This window comes from Lathyrus oleraceus, chromosome 5 (assembly GCF_024323335.1).
Source record: "Lathyrus oleraceus cultivar Zhongwan6 chromosome 5, CAAS_Psat_ZW6_1.0, whole genome shotgun sequence".
In the NCBI taxonomy this organism is placed as follows: Eukaryota; Viridiplantae; Streptophyta; class Magnoliopsida; order Fabales; family Fabaceae; genus Lathyrus; species Lathyrus oleraceus.
The window spans coordinates 524,974,802-524,990,076 of NC_066583.1; the positions used below are offsets into that span (position 1 = coordinate 524,974,802).

General features: G+C 39.7%; 1 long non-coding RNA gene across 1 annotated transcript; it reads right to left on the reverse strand.

The window, feature by feature from the left end:
• Positions 1–3,343: 3,343 nt before the first annotated feature.
• On the reverse strand, positions 3,344–14,226 carry LOC127086044 (uncharacterized). Its single transcript, XR_007789383.1, has 2 exons — positions 12,843–14,226; positions 3,344–3,421 (listed from the first exon to the last, which is right to left on the reverse strand). It is a non-coding gene; the product is annotated as an uncharacterized LOC127086044 (long non-coding RNA).
• Between the last annotated feature and the right edge of the window lie 1,049 nt (positions 14,227–15,275).

Consider the following 15,275-nt stretch of genomic DNA (forward strand, 5'->3'; position numbering starts at 1 on the left):
TCATTGCTGTGACAAAGACTCGTCAGGCAGTAATACTCCTAAGATAGTCTCATCTTAGGCGAGGTCTTCGTATTGTCCCAACAAGGAAGGCTCCATGGGGATTCTACTATGCGACTCTCGAGTCCAAGGTTCTAATAAGGTTCTCAGAGTCATAGATCGAGGTCAGAAGAATTACTATAAGGTAATAATACGTCCAAGGGATCTCATCTGATTGGGGTTTTCGTATTAACCCCACAAGTATGAAACTTCATACGTTAATACTACATAGCCGCCAAATATAGTGGGTTAAAAGGTCCCTAGAGTCATTGATCCAACTTGAAACACCATCGTCGTGACGAAGGCTCGTCGGACAATAACATCTCAAGAGAATCTCCTCTAGGCGGGGTTTTCCTATCTTCCCAACAAGGAAGACTCCTTGTGGGCGTCCACTACGCAACCACCAACTTAAACTTATGGTTTTTCTCAGACTCGGGTAGAGAGCCTATCTCACACAGTACCAATAATCAGAGAACCCCAATAGTATCATAGGAAATAAACCACAACACAGTAATTACAACAAAATAATAACAGAATAAAAATAACAAACAAACAAACAAGATTAACATTCAATACAGAAATTAAACTAAGCTAGGCTTCACTCTCTCTTGCTTGGAGCATGAGTCCCCAACAGAGTCGCCAGTCTGTCGCACCTCGAAAAAAATGTGATCCCTCAAGATGGAACGCTGAAAAATGTTTAGTTCGAACAGAGTCACCACCGAACTTTATTTCATTCCAATGAAGGAATAGGAAAATATCGAGAAAAGCTTTAAGAAAATGGAATAATGGTCGTCGCAACCATATTCGGGTTCGGGAGTGGATTACGCAAGGGGAAGATATTAGCACCCCTCACGTCCGTTGTACTCAACGGGAACCTTTTAGTTCAATTTTGCGATTTGAGTGTTAGCTGAATGTTTGTTTGTTTTATTCGAGTAATTAGTGTTGATAATAGATATGGATGAAGACCTCAGAAGGGGGAAAAGGGAGGTTTTTTTATTAGTGTGCTCGCGAAGATACAACAATCTCCTGCCTACATATCCTTATGGTGCAATAAGGAAATCAGAGCATTCATAGTTCCGGCTACTACGAATAATTGGTGTTTTGTTTGATGAACGAATGTGTAGGTCAGCGTTCTAAAGGCTAAACGTTGGCTTGTCTACTCTCGGTGGAGGCTCTAGCACTAGTTTATTGTGCGCATTAGAAAGGATTGACATTGTTCTTTTTGAAAGAAGGGTTTCAGTCACACGGGGTGTGACGAATTGAATTGACGTGTTGGATGTTTTGATTGGTTTCGATCGCACTAGGGCGAGAAAAGGATAGATTTGATGTGTTGAGATATTTTTGGTTGGATGACGATTACTCGGATAGCCGAGTAAGACAACTCGTATCCTAATAACCGGGAAAGGGAATAGAAGACTCTAGACCTCTTTCTTTTTCATCCTTAATTATAAAAAGATTTTAACGATAATTAAGGTGTTTTGAATGGATGACGATTACTCGGATAGTCGAGTAAGACAACTTCTATCCTAATAGTCGGGAAAGTAAATAGAAGACTCTAGACCACTTTCTTTTTCATCCTGAATTATAAAAAGATTTTAATGATAATTAAGGTGTTTTGAACGGATGAAGATTACTCGGATAGTCGAGTAAGACAACTCGTATCCTAATAGTCAAGAAAGGGAATAGAAGACTCTAGACCATTTTCTGTTTCATCTGAGTAGTTATGAAAATAAGGTGGTGTATGGTTGATGTATTTTAGAATGAACGACAAGTACTTGAATGATTGAGTAAGACAACTCATATCCAAGCATTTGAGAAGAGGAATTGAAAACTCAAGACCATCTCCCTTTTCGTACAGTTTGTTATGAAAATGATTTGATTAAGTTATATGTTTGTGGAAAAATGATAATTGTTCGACTGACCGAGTAAGAGAACTCGTATTCAACCAATTGAGGAGAGAAGTTGAAGACTCAAAGTCATCTCCTTTTTCATTTAGCTTATTATGAAAGTGTTTTGATTTAATCGGGGTTTGGAAGTTTATAGAGGAACGACAATTATTTGACTAACCAAGTAAGAGAACTTGTATTCAAATAATCGAGGAGAAAAATTGAAGACTCAAAGTCATCTCCCTTTTCATTTCTTATTATAAGAATGATTCAATTTGTTTGTGCTTAGGTGGATAGAAGCGACGACTATTTGACTAACCGAGTAAGGGAACTCGTTGTCAAATAATCGAGGAGAGGAATTGAAAACTCAAAGCATCCCCCTTTTCATTTCCAAATGAAATGGTACTTGATTGCGATTGGATACGTTAATTTAATTCTGAGTGAAAATACTCGACATTGGATCGAGGTTTTAACTTGGTGCTTTGTGAATGAAATGAATTTATTTAGTGTATTGTTCTTCTACTCGATTAAATAAAAATTGAATAGGTCTCATTGTAAGAAAGCCCAAGAGTAAGCTATGTGAGGTTGATGGCGATGTTTTAAAAGCGATCGACTTACAAAGGTATTTAAAATGGGCTAAATTTTGAATCGAGATGTTTATGGTTTATCCTTGAAATTGAGTGGAATGTTTTTTAAATAGGTGAAATTGAAATAACTTGTCACAATTGTAGCACACCATACATGTGTACTCAAGAATTTGTACAAATGAATTGATAAACACAAAATAATATTGTACACAAACTTCACACAATGAGTAATTACCTAAATTATATCCAAATAATAAAGGATGGTAAAAATAATAAGATTAACTAATTAAATATTGGTAAATTATAAAATTAACTTAGATATTAATAATAATGATAATAGGAACGTAATTGGTGGATAAAAACTCTATTTGAATTAAGCAAACAACTAAAAATGGGCTAAAAGAGGATAAAGAAAAAGAAAAAAAACAGTTGGGCCCTAGGTAAAGGCCAAGCCCAAGTGGGCGTTGCTGATCCAACCCGGGGGGGGGGGGGTTGCTGATAGAGAGACAGAATGAAATGACTAAAATAAATGGGCTTAAAAGAAACGGCCCAATTCATTTCACGTAAGGGTCCAAGCAGACCCGGTCAACCGTGTTGGCCAAGGGGTGTTCTCCGGACCGTCAGATCTGTAGATCTGACTTGGTCTTCGAAACAGAGAAACGCCAAGGAGGGTCGCACCCTAGCACGACGCACCCCTGTGCATGGGAACAAAAGGTTCTCCCTATGCTCACCAATGACAAGTGTCCAAGGTCGGTGACACTTGTCACCGCCACTCGCCCCAAACCCTTGCCACTTAATCCTTCGTTAAAACAAACAACAACAAAAAAATGCCACTTTCGTCAAACTCTTCTCTCTCTTCATCTCAGAGCAAACACATGCTCTGCATATCCCACCATCACTCCTGGTCGCCACCTACCGGAGAAGACGGCGGTTGCCGGCCAACGGCGGCTGCGCCACCTTCTTCTCCGACGAACCACTACTCAAAATCTCAAACTCCAAACACTAAACCTATCTAGATTTTGCCGGTGACCACGAATCCGACTTCGGATTAAGTGAAGCAGTCCTCCTCCGACCGGATCGATGTCCTCAATAAGACGAGGATTCAACTCTCCGTCTAACTTTTACCACCACCAACGATTCTTGATTCCAAACAACTCGGCACAAAAAACAGTAACAAGAAAGGTTCAAACCCCAAACCCTAATTTCCAAATTAAACCCCCCAACGTTATGATTTACATTAATTAATAAGGGGTTTTTATTCGATTTGAAGAGGCGAACGCAATGGCATAGAGATTTCGAGTAAAAGAGGGGGAAGAAGGCTACTTGGTTTGAGTCACGTCGCTGGCGACGCGAGCTTCTCCATCACGACTCAGATAAACTTCTTCCTTCGACTTTCTCCTTCTTCTTCTTTCTCTGTTCCTTTTCTAACGCTCTCTTCTTTGTTCTCGTAGGTATCCCGGTGAGGTCTTGGCTCCGTTTCAAAGCAAAGTTTCAACGTGAGAATCTTAAGGAAGCTTTGGGTGAAGCTCTCACAATTTTTTTTCAGCGTAACCGTAATCTCCTCCTCCTTAATTAACAATGAGACGTCTCATATATAGAGCGACCTGGGTGGTTCTCACACCATGAGCTGGCAAGGATCATTCTGTTAGAGTCGAATTTCCCATAGATTTGGTGGGGACTAATGGTAAATCTTTGCCTCGTTGAAAGCAAGTCCAATCTTGTATTTTTGTCTGTAGTGAGGTATTTGTATGTGTCAATTTGTGGTGGTCCCTATTAGTATTAACAAACGATTTTCATGTACTTATTTGACATATTTTTAAGTACTCCAATACTCCTTTACTGTTTTAACCGTGTTTTTGATGTATGCTTGGTATTCCATCTTTGATTTTGGTTAATAATCCAAATGTCTAACTGCTCATATCTTGTGTTTGGAATAAAATTTTATTGAACATGTCTTGACACTTGGTTATTTTTGTATCAGGGATATTACTTGAACTGATACATAATCATTTCGCAGCTGCTGCCGGCTTTGTTGCGATCACAGGGTGCTGGTACAACTTCTCGTACTTATGCGATTTGTTCTGCTGATTCGGTATGAATAAGCAAATGGCACCATAGCTGTCCAGGGCCAAGCTGCGGAGGTAGTACGTATTGAACAACTTGAGTATCAATACCAGCATGAGAAACTTCAGTTGTAGATACCGGCTGCAACTGTGATTCTGACTACTCTTGTCCATCAGCCTTGTTATTTGGACAACAATTTGTTTGATAACTTCAGGCTTTATATATTACGTTTTGCACTCGGTAGGATCATGAGTAGAAGAAGTCATGGTTTCTTGATTCACATGCACTCTGTCTTTGTCCAAATCAGTACTGTGTCTGTGTTTATATTATAGTTGTGGTTCGTTCCACTTTTCAATTGCTTCTTTGTGTTTCTAAAATCAACAATGTTGCAAGAAGGTTGATCTTGATTCACTGGTTTGGTTGCTTGCAGGTTGGACTTGGCTGCTATCCGTCGTTGCCGTGATGTTGCTAGTTGCAGCTGGGAACTTTGGGAGTATTGTCGGTAGCGGCTTTGGTTTGTCCTGTTGGTATTGGGATGCAATGGGATAATGGAGATTGAGGGGTTGGTTTGAAGGGGAAAAAACGGTGGTTCGTTTGGGTAGAGATAGAAACGAGAAAGGATTGGTGTTGTAGTGGCGTTGGAGAAACAGATGGAGTTTGAAGAAGATTGCCACAAGATTGCTATGGCTTGCCATGTTTTAGTCATGATGCTATTGAAATGTATTTGGTCATTGTACTGTGTGTGTCAACACGCTAATTGTTTTTTGTAATGAACATGATTTATGTATGGGTTCATAATGGCTTATGTAATATGATTTTGGATTTTGAAATAAACATGGCTTGAGTGGTGGTGTAGCCTATTAAGTTCTTTTTTTTGGAAATTTATCTCTTGCTGTAATGTAGTGAAGGACCTAGGATTTTAGATTAATACTTTTAAAACGTGCAAGGTTGCATTTTGGAACTCATAGCCACTTGATGCGCGTATGAACACTTGATCCTCATCCTAAGACTTTTCAATTCATGACCTAAAGAATGATGATTATAAATGAAGAACAAAAATTGCGAATTTAAGTCATTCACTTGATATCTCGTCAACTTTTGTCAACTTGGTCCACAAGGTGCAAATTAAAATAAGCAATGTTCTCAAACAACCATGTTCATGATTTTGCTTATGGATTTAGTATTGTGGTGTTGGCAAGACGAAACTCAAACATGACCTTGATCCATACTAGTATCCCACCTCAAGAAGTATCCTTTTATAATATCCCTTTTCTCGTATTCATATAATAAATCATACTCCTAGATGAAATTGATTTTATGAAATGCATGTTTCTTGGTAGTACGGAAATGGCACAATAGTGATAAGAAACTAAGGTGAGGTATTCTCGTGATGAAATGTATGCCATGCTATGCATATGATGCTAAATAAAATCGGATTTATGAAAATTTAAAATGCTCAGACAAAATTGGGGTATGACAGCTGCCTCTATTTAATTATCTTGAACTAGAAGGTAAGAATGACAACAGTCTTCGTACATTCGTGGTGGAAGGTAATTAAATACGAAAAGACTCAAATTTTGTCCTTTGAAATGCAATGGAGAAATGCAGAAAGAAAATGCAATGAATTCTACAGTATCGAGGTATTGGGTTTAGAACGTCAAATCAATGTCAACCCTCGAATCTTGCAAAGGTCATTTTTGATATAAAGACAAATGTGGGACTAAAACTGAAGATGCTCTCTGGCACCAAAAGGATGACAGTAGAATTAATTGTCATCACCAAAAGTATGATGGATAAACCAAGCTTCCAAGGTAGTCATCACCCAAAGGATGATGGTTACAGTGGCTACAACAAAGATCGCCATCACCAAAAGGATTAAGGTAAGATCCAGCTTTGTTATCATCAAAAGGATGATAATAAGTCACAAATTTCAAATGAATCACCATCACCAAATGGATGAAGGTGTGATTAAAACTTGTTATCACCAAAAGGATGATAATGAGTCAATAACTTCAAATGAATCACCATCACCAAAAGGATGAAGGTATGATTAACAACAAAACTTGTTATCACTAAAAGGATGATAATGAGTCAACAATCACCATCACCAAAAGGATGAAGGTATAATTAAAAGACAAAACTTGTTATCACCAAAAGGATGATAAGAAGTCAAACTAAACTCAAACGATCGCCATCACCAAGAGGATGAAGGTAAGATCAACAACACAACTTGTTACCACCAAAAGGATGATAATAAGTCAACAACTCAAATGATCACCATCACCAAAAGGATGAAGGTAAGATCAACAATGCAACTTGTTACCATCAAAAGGATGATAATAAGTCAACAATCACCATCACCTAAAGGATGAAGGTATAATTAAAAGACAAAACTTGTTATCGCCAAAAGGACGATAATAAGTCAAAATAAACTCAAACGATCACCATCACCAAAAGGATGAAGGTAGGATCAAACAACAAAACTCGTTATCACCAAAAGGATGATAATAAGTCAATGACTTTTACGGATCACCGTCACCAAAAGGAGGAAGGTAGGATCGAACCACAAAAACTTGTTATAACCAAAAGGATGATAATACGTCGATAATCACCATCACCAAAAGGATGAAGGTACTACAAAAACAGGACTCGTTATCACCAAAAGGATGATAATGAATCAACAATCACCATCACCGAAAGGATGAAGGTGAGATCATAACTTCGAAACTTGTTACCACCAAAAGGATGATAATAAGTTATAACAACTTCAAATATTGCTGACACCAAAAGGATGATAGTGGGGTTGGACTTTCCGAATGCCACCATCACTAAAAGGATGATAGCTTAAACCAAACTCCGTAATCTCTATCACCAAAAGGATGATGTTTAGATTGAACTGGACGTCATCACCAAAAGGATGATGATTGAACCAAAATGACAAGGATCCTTATCACCACAAGGATCGCCGACACCAAAAGGATGACGCTAGGCTGTAATGATTGTAGAGGTCACCATTCACCAAAAGGATGAAGGTTAGGCCCAAAACTTCAAGGGTCGCCGACACCAAAAGGATGACGGTAAGATCATAAATGTCAAGGATTTACCATTACCAAAAGGATAACGGTTATCGTAAACAGGACAGTGATCATTATTCACCAAGGAACTTTCACCAAAAGGATGATAGCTTAAAAAAATGGAAAATAAGGCTATTGACAAAGTTCAATAAACCTGATTTATTGGATAGTATTGAAACATTACCGGGTAATACTGCTTGGAGTATCGACAATAAAAGGGTGCAGAAAGAATATTCTTTGAGGAGATGTAATTTCTATCAATAAAAGGTTACAGGAAACGACTCATTGAGGGACGCTCAACGTGAAACAAGGTAAGTGCTTAAAGAAACAATGTTTTGACTTAGGTGAGGATAACGTCTTATCAACAAAAGGTTGAAAGATGTAACTCAATGGGGAACGCCCGATAGCAAGGTAGGAACTCTCTCAGAGAGAAAAACAATGACTCAACTGAGGGTTGGCCTGGATGCCTACGACTAAACCTTGAATTTTGATTCGTGTTTATTTGCATAAATGATATGCGTGCAAAGATGTATGAGATGATGCACATGATGCATGTAATGCCTGTTTGAATGCAAAGAATGATTGGTTTGTTTGGGATTGGCCTCCTTTTTTCAAAGGAAATGTATCTTATGGAAACCAGTGCTGGTTGTATTTGTTTTTATGAAGGTGCCATCAAGGTGGACTTTGGCTTTTTTGGTAATTGTCAACGTGACTTGGACTAGTGATTGGTGAAAGGATCTGACTTTCCGACACTCGGTAGTTGATGATGAGATGATCACACAATGGATGTGGATACTCTTGGTGCCCCAAATTTGATCTCTTGCTGATACATTGTATCTATCTTCGAGAAGATCTCAGTTCTTCTTCTGAAGTGTCTGGCCAGCCTGTAACTGAGCATAGCGACGTGAGCAACGCATGATGATTACGCCTTCGACGTGCCCTAAGGATTCTTGCCAAGGTATGATGTTGTACTGGTATGAAATTTTGACGTTTTTGTTGTGAATTCAAGCAGTTTCCAGTGTCTGACACAATCTACTTAACTGACTTGAAGATATGGAGGGAATTTGCCCCCTTGCAACTTGTCTTGCCCTAGTCTGTAGGGTATTCAAAGAAATTCTCATTAAAAGGAAACTTTAGGAGTGATTATCCCATGACATGGTCTGAGTTTGTTTTTCCAGTGCCTAAATTTTGCAATGATATGCCCCTTGATTAGCCTTTAAGGGACTTGCCTCAGACGAACTAAGTATTGAAGTGTTCTTCCTCCCTGATCAACCGATGCTTGGAGATTTGTCTTACACTGACTACTTCTTAAATAAACATAATCAAAAGGATGTCATGCCGCTGATCCATTGGATTATGAGATGGTTTTGCTTCGTGTTGGCACCAACGATCAAGTACCTCTCGAATTGCCCTTTGTTGGAATTCATTCGATGTCAAGTACTGACTGATAGTTAAGAATTGTTATCCAAGAAATTGTGGTTTTAATGCAATAGTCATGCAGGTTTTGAAAAAACAATCATTCATTTGGAGTGTTGTGGTAGAGTGTGACGAGTGAATCATAAGTCCAATCGCGGTGCTGATTTCAGGTAGCGTGTGAGTGATACTGTGAGAATAGAATATTAGCAAATCTCTAGGAGTCAGCTTACGCAACCTCACTGTAGCATGCTTTCAGAATAAACCTTACTTCAATGAGGTCTTTTGAGCGTTGTAACGTGGCTTGGTTCACGGTGATTGAAACAAAAGGATATAAGGCTCAAAGTTTATTTCAGCCCACCCCTTCTTCATGATGATCTCCAATCCTACGTTCAGTTAAATTAACACACACTCTACTTTTACGAGAGTTCAGCAGTGTAAGATCCATTGAAATGACAGTCATCCCATTTTTCTCTTCATGGTTATTGGTGACCCTTTTATTTGGGTATGGTGGTCACCGAATCTTGTTTTGTTTTGTTTGGGGATTTTCATTGTCCCCTTTGATTTTTTATTTTGATCCCTAATTTTGCATGGATCGCTTGTTGAAGCTTTAATCCATCGGGATCGCCCCAGTTTTTGCCTAAGTCTCCTTTTAAGGTGTTGGACTTAGCAGGCTCTTTCTTTGCTCTTTTTTTTTTGGAAATTGTGACTGCCAAGTCATTGGTCATTGAAGGGTAACCGGCATAAATTTTGGATTTGTATGGTTCCTTCGACACTTTAGGATGTGTGTGAAGAATGTCATATGGTTGATCCTTGTATGGGATATTTCATCTTGTAATTCGAATGTGTAGTCAGATTAACTGAACATTACCCTGCCCCAGGTTAAGAATATGGGTTCGTAGATCTGAAAGAACTCCTACTTCTAGGCTCGAAGTGCTTGACTCGGGATTAACTCCTTATGTCTCCAGTGTTTGGGGATTTGAAACAATGCCTATACATCATCAACAAGGTTTTATCCGAAAGCATACGATCAACAATTATGAGTATTTCGTTTTCGCCATCCTCCTTCCAACATTTACTAACAATAGTGTGATAAAGAAGGTGAAGTGGAAAAGTATGTGTTTGTGCTTTGCAAATGTGATAATATGAGTGAATATGAAAAATTGATTCAAAGCATGCATAATCATCCCATTAATAAGACCAAATACAAATAACAATGTTTAAAGCATACAGTACTTTAAACAAACAAGAACAAATTACGAAAGTGCAAAATGGTAAAAATGGCATAATGATTGCCTTCATTCAAAGTAAAGGGCCTTCATCTCTTGATTCATTGGCGGAATTACTCTGCTTGTTCAGGCTGGTGGGAAGCTTTATCTTCGAGCTTCACTATGCTCTGCATGCGCCGACATGGGGTTTATTGCAATGTTTGGCCTAACTGGCGTAAATGTAACTACCTTACTATGAATCATGTCCTGGACCTTGTGTTTGAAAGCCTTGCAATTCTCCACTGTGTGCCCTGGGGTACCCATGTGATACTCGCAGTGAGCATTAGCGTCATAGCCTGGTGGATAAGGTGGAGTTGCAGGTGTTAGCCCTTTCAAAACAATTGATCCATCGTTTAGCAGGTAGGGAAGGATCTTGCTGTATGGAACCGACAATGGATCAAAATGTCTTTCTGGCCTCCTTGCCCTATGCTGGTTAGGTTGATGTTGTTGTGGAGCACGCTGTTGTTGATTTTGATGTTGTTGTTGGTAAGCTGGCCATTGATAAGGCTGCTGATATTGTTGTTGATAGGGTTGCTGATACAGTGGTTGATATGGTGTTGGGATGACAGCGGAAACTGATGGTAAGGCATAGGAGCATATGGAGGTGCCCTATATCCTCCTCCTCTCATTATGGCATTGGTCTTCCCTTCTACCTTCCTTGGGAGATTGGGGTAGGGTTTCTTCATCCCACTTGAAGCATTGGCAGCGCAAGGAAGTTTTGCCTTCTTGATCTGGCTTTCGATTCGTTCTCCCACGGAGACAACCTCACCAAAAGTTGGGAAACTGGATCCTACCATCTTCTCCATGTATTGGGTATGCATTGTTCCCATAAACATATCAATTAGCTCCTTATCAAGAAGAGGATGTTGGACACGAGCTGCAAGCTCTCTCCGCCACTCGGCGTATTCCTTGAATGAATCATTGTTGCGTTGAGTCATGTCTTGCAGCTGTGTGCGATTGTGTGCTAGATCCGTGTTGTATTGATAATGCCTAAGAAAGGCTTCAGCGAGATCTCTCCATGATTGGACCTGGCCCCTCTCTAGTTACATGTACCACTCCAAGGATGCCCCACTGAGCCTATCTTGCAAGTAATGAATCAAGAGTTGATCATTACTGATGTGGGCAGCAATCTTGCAGCAATAAGCTTTGAGGTGAGTTCTCGGGCAGCTGATCCCTTTGTACTTGTCAAAGGCTGGGACTTTGAATTTTTGCGGAATAACGAGGCCGGGTACCAAGCACATGTCAACGGCGTCCAAACCGGGAGTAGTGTGAACCTCCAAGGACTTGAATTTCTCTTCCAGGGCATGGAGTCTCTCAACAGCTGGGTATGGGAGACCTCCAACAATAGGTTTGATGGGTTGTGGCATGAAGAAAGCGTTATAAGGATCTTCATCACCCATCAAGGATCTATGGCGAGCAGATGTAGCAGAATGCTCGTGGGGGTTCATGTTGACCATGGGAACAGGAATAGGGAGCGGTCCTCCTCTAGGCTGGGCAGGGTTACCATCAAGATTAGGTACTTAAGGGATGCTAAGTGATGTCGATCCAAACTGAACAACAACTCTTCTGGCTTCGGCGCTAGTCTCAGCATCCTTCTCCTTCTGGGCTAAGAGCATCATGGTTTCTAACAAGCGATCCATCTTTGCCTGCATGGAGTCAATGTCGATCCTCATCGAAACTTGGTTTGCTTCAAGTTGAGTGGAATGTTTTTTAAATAGGTGAAATTGAAATAACTTGTCACAATTGTAGCACACCATACATGTGTACTCAAGAATTTGTACAAATGAATTGATAAACACAAAATAATATTGTACACAAACTTCACACAATGAGTAATTACCTAAATTATATCCAAATAATAAAGGATGGTAAAAATAATAAGATTAACTAATTAAATAATGGTAAATTATAAAATTAACTTAGATATTAATAATAATGATAATAGGAACGTAATTGGTGGATAAAAACTCTATTTGAATTAAACAAACAACTAAAAATGGGCTAAAAGAGGATAAAGAAAAAGAAAAAAAACAGTTGGGCCCTAGGTAAAGGCCAAGCCCAAGTGGGCGTTGCTGATCCAACCCGGGGGGGGGGGTGCTGATAGAGAGACAGAATGAAATGACTAAAATAAATGGGCTTAAAAGAAACGGCCCAATTCATTTCACGTAAGGGTCCAAGCAGACCCGGTCAACCGTGTTGACCAAGGGGTGTTCTCCGGACCGTCAGATCTGTAGATCTGACTTGGTCTTCGAAACAGAGAAACGCCAAGGAGGGTCGCACCCTAGCACGACGCACCCCTGTGCATGGGAACAAAAGGTTCTCCCTATGCTCACCAATGACAAGTGTCCAAGGTCGGTGACACTTGTCACCGCCACTCGCCCCAAACCCTTGCCACTTAATCCTTCGTTAAAACAAACAACAACAAAAAAATGCCACTTTCGTCAAACTCTTCTCTCTCTTCATCTTAGAGCAAACACATGCTCTGCATATCCCACCATCACTCCTGGTCGCCACCTACCGGAGAAGACGGTGGTTGCCGGCCAACGGCGGCTGCGCCACCTTCTTCTCCGACGAACCACTACTCAAAATCTCAAACTCCAAACACTAAACCTATCTAGATTTTTCCGGTGACCACGAATCCGACTTCGGATTAAGTGAAGCAGTCCTCCTCCGACCGGATCGATGTCCTCAATAAGACGAGGATTCAACTCTCCGTCTAACTTTTACCACCACCAACGATTCTTGATTCCAAACAACTCGGCACAAAAAACAGTAACAAGAAAGGTTCAAACCCCAAACCCTAATTTCCAAATTAAACCCCCCAACGTTATGATTTACATTAATTAATAAGGGGTTTTTATTCGATTTGAAGAGGCGAACGCAATGGCATAGAGATTTCGAGTAAAAGAGGGGGAAGAAGGCTACTTGGTTTGAGTCACGTCGCTGGCGACGCGAGCTTCTCCATCACGACTCAGATAAACTTCTTCCTTCGACTTTCTCCTTCTTCTTCTTTCTCTGTTCCTTTTCTAACGCTCTCTTCTTTGTTCTCGTAGGTATCCCGGTGAGGTCTTGGCTCCGTTTCAAAGCAAAGTTTCAACGTGAGAATCTTAAGGAAGCTTTGGGTGAAGCTCTCACAATTTTTTTTCAGCGTAACCGTAATCTCCTCCTCCTTAATTAACAATGAGACGTCTCATATATAGAGCGACCTGGGTGGTTCTCACACCATGAGCTGGCAAGGATCATTCTGTTAGAGTCGAATTTCCCATAGATTTGGTGGGGACTAATGGTAAATCTTTGCCTCGTTGAAAGCAAGTCCAATCTTGTATTTTTGTCTGTAGTGAGGTATTTGTATGTGTCAATTTGTGGTGGTCCCTATTAGTATTAACAAACGATTTTCATGTACTTATTTGACATATTTTTAAGTACTCCAATACTCCTTTACTGTTTTAACCGTGTTTTTGATGTATGCTTGGTATTCCATCTTTGATTTTGGTTAATAATCCAAATGTCTAACTGCTCATATCTTGTGTTTGGAATAAAATTTTATTGAACATGTCTTGACACTTGGTTATTTTTGTATCAGGGATATTACTTGAACTGATACATAATCATTTCGCAGCTGCTGCCGGCTTTGTTGCGATCACAGGGTGCTGGTACAACTTCTCGTACTTATGCGATTTGTTCTGCTGATTCGGTATGAATAAGCAAATGGCACCATAGCTGTCCAGGGCCAAGCTGCGGAGGTAGTACGTATTGAACAACTTGAGTATCAATACCAGCATGAGAAACTTCAGTTGTAGATACCGGCTGCAACTGTGATTCTGACTACTCTTGTCCATCAGCCTTGTTATTTGGACAACAATTTGTTTGATAACTTCAGGCTTTATATATTACGTTTTGCACTCTGTAGGATCATGAGTAGAAGAAGTCATGGTTTCCTGATTCACATGAACTCTGTCTCTATCCAAATCAGTATTGTGTCTGTGTTTATATTGTAGTTGTGGTTCCTTCCACTTTTCAATTGATTCTTTGTGTTGCTAAAATCAACAATGTTGCAACAAGGTTGATCTTGATTCACTGGTTTGGTTGCTTGCAGGTTGGACTTGGCTGCTATCCGCCGTTGCCGTGATGTCGCTATTTGCAGCTGGGAACTTTGGGGTATTGTCGGTAGCGGCTTTGGTTCGTCCTGTTGGTATTGGGGTGCAATGGGAAAATGGAGATTGAGGGGTTGGTTTGAAGGGGAAAAGACGGTGGTTCGTTTGGGTAGAGATAGAAACGAGAAAGGATTATAGTTATAGTGGCGTTAGAGAAACAAATGGAGTTTGAAGAAGATTGCCACAAGATTGATGTGGCGTGCCATGCTGTAGTCATGATGCTATTGTAATGTATTTGGTCATTGTATTGTGCGTGTCAACACGTGAATTATTTTTTGTAATGAACATGGTTTATGTATGAGTTCATAATGGCTTATGTAATATGATTTTGGATTTTGAAATGAACATGGCTTGAGTGGCGGTGTAGCCTATTAAGTTCTTTTTTTTTGGAAATTTATCTCTTGCTGTAATGTAGTTAAGGTCCTAGGATTTTAGATTAATACTTTTAAACCGTGCAATGTTGCATTTTGGAATTTATAGCCACTTGATGCGCGTATGAACACTTGATCCTCATCCTAAGACTTTTCAATTCATGACCTAAAGAATGATGATTCTAAATGAAGAACAAAAATTATGAATTTAAGTCATTCACTTAATATCTCGTCAACTTTTGTCAACTTGGTTCCACAAGGTGCCAAATTAAAATAAGCAATGTTCTCAAACAACCATGTTCATGATTTTGCTTATGGATTTAGTATTATGGTGTTGGCAAGACGAAACTCAAACATGACCTTGATCCATACTAGTATCCTACAAGTATCCTTTCATTATACCCCTTTTCTCGTATACATAT